Below are 11,292 nucleotides of genomic sequence, written 5' to 3'. Positions count from 1 at the left end.
AAAACGTTGGATCACTTGCACAATATACTGCAATACTATTGTCTTGCAGTATTCATTGGACCCTCAGGCTGCCATGACAACCATCGGCACCCCGCGATTGTGTCGCAGATGGACTTATGGGCTGTCAGTACCGGTGGCCTACCTTAGATGCCACAGTCACTATTAACTAGGGCATCCTTTGGGTGTAATAGGCGGGATTCCGAATGGTTGCAGTTAAGTGTCGGCTGTAACATACAGCCGACACGCTCAACTGATGGAGCGGGCTCAGGCAGTGAGCTCACTCCGTACTTTTCCTCCCAGCCTCAGTCGTATATATTATATGGCAGATGTCAGGAAGAGGTTAAAGCCGTATTTTAGGTGGAGCTTCACTTATAATAGTCAATTTCATTTATCTCTATTCATTAATAGGGAATTATATTATCTGGAATCCAGAAGGACTGCTGAGAGGGACCGGTTCATAACCATAAGGAGATCCTGAACAACTCTCAGGTGGAGTTTGGGAGTTCGATATTTATTAGGACAACTAATAAGATCTTCACAATGAAAAAAATCCCTCTTATCCTAATGTTGTTTTTAGGTTCAACATTCTGTGCTGGTTAATATCTTAATATATCTTCATAGTGTCTAGAGGCTCGTTTTTCATATACATATAGGTTTGCCCACTAACATAATCCCAGTTTAATGTATAGGCAATGCAGTTACAGATGCAGAAAAGTTTAACTTGACTCCGATAACTTGCTGCTGCTCGATATCACACAACAAAAAACGATAAAAAGCCAAAGCCACTGAAAAGGTCACAATAAAGTTTCTTGCCATTGTGTATTTAACGCTTTAAGAATCAAGTTAAAGATTGCTACATCTGTGCATATTTTATCAATGGGAAGTAATTACAAAAATTGTGTCTTTCCAGAGTTAGCAACATACCTGCTCCCTCCCTGTCAGGAGTCCACTTGTCTCTTTCTGTTGCACGTGAATCTCACCATGAAGCGTGGATATATCTATCTATCTATCTATCTATCTATCTATCGATCGATCGATCGATCGATCGATCGATCGATCGATCGATCGATCGATCTATCTATCTATCTATCTATCTATCTATCTATCTATCTATCTATCTATCTATCTATCTCTTATCTATCTATCTATCTATCTATCTATCTATCTATCTATCTATCTATCTATCTATCTATCTATCTATCTATCTATCTATCTATCTATCCATACATATACACACATATGAGAGAGAGAGAGGTTGAGAAATCTGAAATAGTCTGCCTGAATTGCGTGGGAAGAATTGTATTTGCTTTATTATTATTCTATAGAAAACACTAAATTAGACAGCAGCAGCAGTCAGAGGAATTTTTAGCAGAAACTTACACACCATCTCAATCTGGGGATGAGATTCGACACACTGCACTAGGCTGATGACGGGCAGTGCTCGGGGGCAGGGGGTGCTTTATAGACTAAAGATTTCTGGGAAATGTAGTCTGCATAGCATATCTGTGGTCATGTAACCACTCCCTCTAAGCCCGCCCACAGAAGGGAGATTTGCAGGGGGAAGGAGTGGAGAACTAGGGACTGGATGGAGGCCAAAAAAAGACAGAATAGGCAAAGTAAGTCACTAAAAATTACATTTACCACCTTAGAAATGTATAGACATTACAATTGTAGCACTAAGGTTCCCTCTAGGAACTAATCCGCACAGAGTTTTGAACCTTTACCGGTTAAAATAATAACTTTAATCAGTGATCGCCAAGTGGACTAAACCTGAGTATTCTATCAGTGCTTACAGCATAGAGCTACATTGCATAGAGAATAGTACACTGCAGGATTTATAATCCGGCCATAACCCAGGTAGCCCCTAGGCATAGGCCTCTGGTGCCTAATGAAAATTGTAACCTTGGGGATCAAGCAATGCTCTCCAACTTGTTCCTACAAAATCCCCTCTTGGTGCTGAATAACCTTCCAATACCAGGAGATGAGAAACTAGTGCATGTCCACCACCCATGCGTACTCTGGCCATGTAGCATTGAATGGTGGCATACATCTAGCCAAGGTGGGCAACAATGCTAAATTTCAGCTGGCTGTCCCTTCTGCTCATATCTTGAATACAGCGGCACCACATCCGCACCCTGTAGGTCAAGAGAAATTATTACTGTCTCCACAATTTTAGCTAGAATTATGGAAATATTTGGAACATTTTTCTCCACTGAATAATTATTCTGAATCCCTGCATAGAAATGATCATCCAATTACCCTTTTTATCTTATATCTATTACAACCACCTGCAGAGAAAATGTTCTATCAGTTGGAAATTATCAAGTTGTTACATAAGCGCACAGATTATTTGTATGAACTCTCACTATCGGCTAGGATATAGTTCTATGATCATTGAGGCCCCTTCTCTTAGATGAAGCCAATGTTGGACTGGAGAACTTTAGGTCCACCAGATGTATAGATTTTCGTAGTCCACCTATCACATACTTACGTTTCTTTCCGTTGTAAATGTTATTGATAGAATCCCACACACAGGTCTTTTAATCAATGAGGACTAATTGGTTATTTGTGAAAAAAATAATAATAGACCCTATTGAAAAGAAATCTGCTGTAAAATCACCTTCAGATGGTGTTGTTAGGAAATGTCCGTCACTTTAAACTTGTCATGACTACTAGCCTAGCTTCTGGGTGGCCCTGGTTTGAGATGCAGAGCCAAACGCATTTCTCTATCTACGTCCTATCAGAGCCAAGAGTGGAGTATTTGAATCTGTTCAGTCTTCTCATTGTTGCTTGTGATTCTCTTGTGTATGCATGTTCTGATCAAGCTCCTGGTTACACCCTGTATCTCTTTGTTTGGATTCTTTGAACTGGACTTCAGCTTGTCTTTGAATTACCCTCTGCTCACTGATTTGAATATTCTGCTCTCGGCTGGTTTTGACCTCTGCAAGTTCTGGTACTCTTCTGTTTTGCGATTTGGACTTTTAGTATCTCCTGGTTGTGAACCCTCCTTGCTGATTAACCCCTCTAGATTGTCTGGTTATCTGTTCTGGTATTGCCTGCATTGCACCTCCTGTCCAACACCGTATTCTGTTAATGCAACCTGTATTCTATGATGGACAAATCCAACCTGCCTTGCGGTGGGCTCTGGGGAAGACCATAGAGTAGCCTTAGCCTCTGCTGACCAGAGTGGTGATAGACTTGACGTAGCTGATTTACCCGCACGCTTGATCCAGACAGTCTCCAGCTACTGTTGGGGAATTGCTTGAATAGCAATTCCATAAATCTTCACTCTGGGGAATTGCTTAAATAGTGATTCCTTGACTGTTGCCTTAGCTGGACCTCATTGGCCCTGTTGTTGTTATGCCAGAACATGGGCCCACCTGAAGATTCCTTAAATCTCTGGGGAGTCATTCCAACAATGACTTGAGTTGAGAGTTGCGTTAAGCACAGTTCTGTGCTCTGGAGGACCACAAGTTCATAAAAATAATGGACAATCAGTCATTTTAATCTGTGCGATGCAATGCTTGGATTTCACTGCAGTGGTACTACCAATTTCTAGCAATACCATGGGCCGTGCCAGTAGCAAAACCCATTCATGAAGAGCTCTGCTTCAGGGCAAACGCAATGTGGAAAGGAATCCACCAAACCTGACAATCCTTGAACCCTAATTTTGTGTAAAATACAATTCCGTCTTGAGGAGCTGTAGATGTATATTAGATGTAGTGCAGCCAGAAATGTTATGACCCACCTGCATATTTTGTGCCTTTTCCTTCCTGGTGTAAAACTGGAGAAGTAAGTGGTGTGCTCTGACCAATCAGATGTCTCCCCTTCAGCTGCTCCCCCTCCCCTCTCACAGCAGAAATCTCACATAAATACTGAGGCAGATAGACTGCAGCTTCACACCCTTCCTCCCCTCACTCTCCTCTCCTCCCTACCCTCACTTACTGTGTTGCTAAAGATGTACTTTTTAGTGACTAAAGATCTTTGTGCAATGCCCGCAGGCAGTGTAAGGGAAATCACAGGCTGAGGAAGCTCACTGTGGGCTCAGCCCAAGAGAGAGAGATAAGTCTCCAAAATAGGGAACAATGTTCAGTGTGTAGGGACCCCCTGATAGAGGTCGCCTTGCTGTGGCAGGTGGGCTCGCACATTTTTATCAAACTGAGCTCTAAGAACCTCACATTTATTAACATAATAGCTATAGCAGTAATGCAATAAAAATAATAAAAATGCATAATAAACAATAATATATATATATATATATATATATACAGTGAAGGAAATAAGTATTTGATCCCTTGCTGATTTTGTAAGTTTGCCCACTGTCAAAGACATGAACAGTCTAGAATTTTTAGGCTAGGTTAATTTTACCAGTGAGAGATAGATTATATATAAAAAAAAAAAAGAAAATCACATAGTCAAAATTATATATATTTATTTGCATTGTGCACAGAGAAATAAGTATTTGATCCCTTTGGCAAACAAGACTTAATACTTGGTGGCAAAACCCTTGTTGGCAAGCACAGCAGTCAGACGTTTTTTGAAGTTGATGATGAGGTTTGCACACATGTTAGATGGAATTTTGGCCCACTCCTCTTTGCAGATCATCTGTAAATCATTAAGATTTCAAGGCTGTCGCTTGGCAACTCGGATCTTCAGCTCCCTCCATAAGTTTTCGATGGGATTAAGGTCTGGAGACTGGCTAGGCCACTCCATGACCTTAATGTGCTTCTTTTTGAGCCACTCCTTTGTTGCCTTGGCTGTATGTTTCGGGTCATTGTCATGCTGGAAGACCCAGCCACGAGCCATTTTTAATGTCCTGGTGGAGGGAAGGAGGTTGTCACTGAGGATTTGACGGTACATGGCTCCATCCATTCTCCCATTGATGCGGTGAAGTAGTCCTGTGCCCTTAGCAGAGAAACACCCCCAAAACATAATGTTTCCACCTCCATGCTTGACAGTGGGGATGGTGTTCTTTGGGTCATAGGCAGCATTTCTCTTCCTCCAAACACGGCGAGTTGAGTTAATGCCAAAGAGCTAAATTTTAGTCTCATCTGACCACATCACCTTCTCCCAATCACTATCAGAATCATCCAGATGTTCATTTGCAAACTTCAGACGGGCCTGTACATGTGCCTTCTTGAGCAGGGGGACCTTGCGGGTACTGCAGGATTTTAATCCATTACGGCGTAATGTGTTACCAATGGTTTTCTTGGTGACTGTGGTCCCAGCTGCCTTGAGATCATTAACAAGTTCCCCCCGTGTAGTTTTCGGCTGAGCTCTCACCTTCCTCAGGATCAAGGATACCCCACGAGGTGAGATTTTGCATGGAGCCCCAGATCGATGTCGATTGACAGTCATTTTGTATGTCTTCCATTTTCTTACTATTGCACCAACAGTTGTCTCCTTCTCACCCAGCGTCTTACTTATGGTTTTGTAGCCCATTACAGCCTTGTGCAGGTCTATGATCTTGTCCCTGACATCCTTAGAAAGCTCTTTGGTCTTGCCCATGTTGTAGAGGTTAGAGTCAGACTGATTAATTGAGTCTGTGGACAGGAGTCTTTTATAAAGGTGACCATGTAAGACAGCTGTCTTTAATGCAGGCACCAAGTTGATTTGGAGCGTGTAACTGGTCTGGAGGAGGCTGAACTCTTAATGGTTGGTAGGGGATCAAATACTTATTTCTCTGTGCACAATGCAAATAAATATATATAATTTTCCCCCTGAGGAAGCACTCGTGGCGAAACGCGCGTCGGGGTTTATGTGGAGGAGCGGACATTATCACCTAGTTTGCTGACCATGGGTAAGGCTGGTGTCATGCTTATTGCTTTATAATACACTGTCACTTTACTTCATCCTCCTTTGTATATATATGCGTAATGGACCTATTATATACTCACTAGGTTGGAAATCTTCTCCTTGTGAGGGGAGGTATACACTATTTTCTATAAACAACTGCATGCTACTTTGTTACCCCATGTAAATGTATCAGCAACAATATTTATCACTACTTCCGCCATTTCTTACTAGAGTCTTATCTTTTTGTATTTTTACATTGTTTGTGATATATGTTGAATAAAAGTTAAAAAAAATTTATACATAAATTGGCTTCAACTGCTCTATTTTCTTGTGTTTGGATCATTTCATGGAGCTGCCTAGGTGACATGGGGGGATGTTTGTATTATAAACAGTGTCCAGCCCCTATTACAAATGTATGTGGAGTCTATATATTGACTATGTGATTTTCAGGTTTTTTTTCTATATAATCTATCTCTCACTGGTAAAATTAACCTAGCCTAAAAATTCTAGACTGTTCATGACTTTGACAGTGGGCAAACTTACAAAATCAGCAAGGGATCAAATACTTATTTCCTTCACTGTATATATATATATATATATATATATATATATATATATATATATATAAGCGCCTGCGGTGTGCATCTGCATTTTCTTGTTACTAGGCTGAGGAAGCTGCCACTATCCCCCAATAAATGAATGCAAAAAAATAATTCTGCTAATTTTTTTTTATTATAATGCTTTATAAAAACTTTAGCTATATTTTTTCTAACTATCTCTAACAGAAGACGTCAGGCCACATTTACATCACACATTTGCTATACATTTAGCGTATATGCCAGGAAAAGTTACCGACATATACGTTAAACGGAGGCTGTGACAGATGCCTAGCAGTGGCATCTGTCACCCATAGACTGAGAGGAGAGAGGAAAAGGGGGCAGTGGAAAATGGAATAAAGGTAATTAAAGAGGACCGGTCACCTCTCGTGACATTTCTGTTTTAGTAAATAATTGTATTCCCCTTAAAATAACAATTCTGGAGCATCTTTTCTTAGAACTGTATGTTGTGCTGTTCCTCTGTTATTCCTAATAGAAATGTATGAACAAATTGACTATTGGGTGTTATCAGCTGGGGGTGTGTCCCTACAAAGACTGACAATGTCCAATCCTTGCTCACAGTCTCAGACAAGAGGAATGGTACCACCCAGATGTCTATTTATTCATACAATTCTAGGAGGAATAACTGAGGAATGGAGCAATGCAGAGTTCTAAGAAAATATTCTCCAGAATTGTTATTTCAAAAGGAATATAAGCATTTACTAAAGTAGACATTTCCAGAGAGGTGAAATGTCCAAGGAAAAAGAGGAAGACACAGGGGACCTATTGGACATCTAAATAAAAAACATAAGCATTTCATGTTCTGAACACCCTTTTTGGTGAGGATGACCATGATGATGTAGGGCCCCTTTCCACGCTTTACCATGAGGCATTAAGGTTCCGTGCACGCCCAGGGATCAGAAGTTAGTGAATGGGTTTGCTCTAGAACCAATCTTATGTAACTTGCTACCTCAGCTTCCTACCTATAATACTGTATCATTCCAAGGCCTGAAGTCTTCTTCTCTTGGTCAGCAACCAGGCTCAGGCTGTAGAAAGACCCACACTTAGGGTCGAAACGGCGCTGTCTATTATGGTGGAATAAATACTTTTTTAAATTTTTTGATACCTCAAGAAAAGTGAGCTGCGGCTTCTCTATTTTTTTGGTAAGCGACTAGTCACTAGAGGAAAAAAATTTACAGGAAAAGTAATACACCGCTAATAAATGCACAGATATCATGTGTCTTTATGCTGAAGATGATTATAATTTACAATTTTTTATATAAAAAAAAGAAACGATCGTTCCATCTTATGTTCGCTGTCAAATCTCAGGCAATGCCGAACTTGCTGTTAGGCTGATGAAAAAAAGAGATTCATGACAAGGTGTAACAAGATAGAAGGGAGGCAGTATGAGAAAGTCATTAATTGTAGACACCTCGACATCTGCTCTTCTATTCAAAAGACGAGCGAAAGAACAGATGTCAAGAAGAACAGTGGAATGTTTGGCTGCACCCACAGATTATAATCGTCTCTGAATATAATGCTTCCTCTGAAGGACCCTGGAGCACTGTAAAGTTCCCTCCGAGGAAATGCTTTACCCAGATCCAAGTGATTAAACTGTAAGGGTATGTAACGGAGCAGAAGCATGGAAGAAAAACATCTGTCCTTATGTATTTTGCTCCTTGGCTGTGTACTAGATGACTGTCTAGTCAAAGGTCAATGTCAAACAGTGTTAGGTGAGCCGGTTAGATAGAAGAGCGGTCTACCAAGCTCTGATTTTAGGTGAGCCGGTTAGACAGAAGAATGGTCTACCAAGCTCTGCTCTTCGGTGAGCCGATTAGACAGAAAAGCGTCCAACCAAGCTCTGATCTTCGGTGAGCCGATTAGACAGAAAAGCGGTCTGCCAAGCTCTGATTTTAGGTGAGCCGGTCAGACAGAAGAGCGGTCTACCAAACTCTGATTTTAGGTGAGCTGGTCAGATAGAAGAGCGGTCCACCAAGCTCTGATTTTAGGTGAGCCGGTCAGATAGAAGAGCGGTCCACCAAGCTGTGATCACAGGTGAGCCGGTTAGATAGAAGAGCGGTCTACCACCTCTGATCTCTCCATAAAAGTCAATTTATCCATCCTGCATTAGAAGTGTTACCAGGTAAATATATGGCTTGGAGGGTTTGGTCCTCCTTGGGACATGCATAGAAATAGATTGGGACTTCCTCCAGATGCTAGTTCATGTAAGCATACCCTTATACCAGTGGCCCTAACACTTCTTCATATCTTTTATAGTAGAGAAGTATGGTGTAACCCTCTCAGATTTGCTGAATTTGTTGTGCCTGGGAAGAGAAGGAGCCCTGTGTAGTTTTACACCACCCAAGAGGAAGGCGGATGTGGCCAACTCGTACTAGGGTTGCCCACCAATGGGTCCAATAGTAGCTACAGAGGTTACTACCTTAGTATGTACATGATGGACCTCAGCTTTGAAGTCCTATAAGAAGAGGAATTTAAAAACTCCTATGTGTACCCCCAAAGAGTACATCACTATTTGACCACCCATGAACCCCATAGAAGCTACAGAAACTGGTTCTATAGTATGTAAGCCGTGGTTCTCCACTCTGAAGATCTTTGAGAGGAGGAATTTAAAAACTCATGTGTGTACCCTAAAGAGTTCACTACTATATCACCATCAATGGGTCCCATGGTAGCTACAGTCACTATATGTCTATACTATATGGGATAAATGATGATGTTAGGACATGGCCCCATGACAGAGGAATAAGTCAGAGGTGACCCAGATACCACAAAGTGGAAAACCAAGGTCCTCCAGCAAACATCTACTATTCTGGAGGTCATCCGTGGGTTCGGAACCAGTCAAAATAAAATCTGCTGGGAGTTTGTAGGTTTTCCTTGGTTCATGTGGGCTTCTCGCATTACCACATTCTAAAGACTAGCTGATAAGATGCGCCCTAGTTTGTATATGAGATATAGGAAATAAGACTATATCTGAGGGCTTTCTAAGATGTTTAATTCATGGCCTATAATTTGGAATAAGTAATCATTTGGTGTGTTCCAACCTGGTATTTTTCACCAATCGGCAGAAACAACTGCTGTGGCCTCTTTATTGAAGTACCTAACACAGTGCCACACTCATCCATGTGGCTGTGCCTTGTACTGCAGCTCAGCCTCTGCCTAGACCCATTCAGTTGCTCATTAGTAGAAGGCCTGGTACCCCACTTATTATACATTGACCACCTATTCCAAGGGTAGGCCATGAATGTTATTGCCCAGATAAACCCTTTAAAGGTGTTGTCCGGTTTCAGCAAATTAATGTTATTTTTTGTATAAGTAAAAGTTCTACAATTTTCCAATATAATTTCTGTATTTATTTCTCACGATTTTCAAGATCTCTGCTTGTTGTTATTCAGTAGGAACATTCATTGTTTACTTCTAGTGGATAAAATTCTGTCCACGGTCATGTGATGGACACACAGGCGCACGGCTTGTTACATGGTCATGTGATGGACACACAGGCGCACAGCTCGTTACATGGTCATGTGATGGACACACAGGTGCATGGCTCATTACAGTATGTGTATCAGAGCTGTGTCTTCTAACGTGTCCCATCATTTGACCATGGACAGAATTTTTTTCTACTGGAAGTAAACAATGAATGTTCCTACTGAATAACAGCAAGCAGAGATCTTGAAAATCATGAGAAATTCGTAGAGCAAGTATATTGGAAAATTATATAACTTCTAATTATATAAAACATAACATTAATTTGCTGAAATCGGACATAACACCCCAGTGTCCCTCCTTTAAAGGGACAGTCCCTACTTTTGACTTTTTTTATTTTTAGTTGATTTCAGGGAAAAGCGATTATAGAATAAGTACACAAAGGAAAAACTGAATTTATCCTACAATGAGCCACAAGTATCTGTCGCTGTTCTGGACCTGTACACTGAATAAACGGAGGAATAATGGATGATTTGTCCCATTACTGTATTCAAATTTATGTCTTTTGAAATATTTTAAATCTTAGAAGTTGATTGCAGAGAAATGTTGATTGAATGTATTAAAATTGCAGAACAAATTCCTAAAATTATACAAATGTATCCACCACTGATTTTATTGCTTTGGAATATCTACCAAAAAAAAAACACATTTGTATGTAAAAGAAATACAAGAACATACATTGCGATAATGGGTGTTCCAAAAACATGTCATATATATATATATATATATATATATATATATATATATATATATATATATATATATATATATATATATATATATGCAAAGAATCTTAAAATCGCTTGTACCCGGCTTGCATGTAATTCCATTTATTCCCTCTAGATGGCAATATTACCATAGGCACACACTGATTCCGCATGTAAGCAATTTACAAAGGCACAAAGTTAAGGCTACTACTTTTTTGCGTGCGGTTTACAAAGTTAGCATGATCCTGCATGAAATATGTATATAAAGTGCCGCACTACCATCCCAGGCCTCGTCATCTCTTTAAGCACGGTCCCAGCAGGCAGTTACACTTGCACCATGGAGGGAGTTTTAACTTTTTCATGGCTCAGTGACCCTGCAATGCCCTGCTCTGCAAAGTATGGTGACCGTTCTTGACATTGATGAGCCCTGCAATGGTTAACGTGTTCTGTGGGGTGGTAAAATTTTATTCTAAGCCGTCAAGTAATTTACCAATGCCCACGATGGTCCCATAGTTTATTAGGAATGGTAATGTTTGCTGGTTACAGAAATGAGTTGTCACCATTGAACAGATGCTCAGAGACCATATGTAAAGGCTGCATTCAGTGGAAACTATTCATACATCACCAATGCATTGCTGTCTGACTATATGTAGAGGGAGATTAACTCATTGAGTGCTGACATCAGTCTC

At 40.5% G+C, this 11,292-nt stretch overlaps 1 protein-coding gene across 2 annotated transcripts in view; it reads right to left on the bottom strand.

The window, feature by feature from the left end:
• Positions 1-11,100: 11,100 nt before the first annotated feature.
• Positions 11,101-11,292, bottom strand: part of BGN (biglycan) — a 54,846-nt gene continuing 54,654 nt past the window's right edge. For both annotated transcript variants that reach the window (XM_075835353.1, XM_075835352.1), the window contains exon 8: positions 11,101-11,292. This exon is cut by the window's right edge and continues 645 nt beyond it. The gene's annotated coding sequence lies outside the window, so the exon portion shown is untranslated.

This window comes from Rhinoderma darwinii, chromosome 8 (assembly GCF_050947455.1).
Source record: "Rhinoderma darwinii isolate aRhiDar2 chromosome 8, aRhiDar2.hap1, whole genome shotgun sequence".
NCBI lineage: Eukaryota > Metazoa > Chordata > Amphibia > Anura > Rhinodermatidae > Rhinoderma > Rhinoderma darwinii.
Note: the sequence above shows the minus strand (reverse complement) of the source record. Positions and strands in the feature narration are given on the sequence as shown.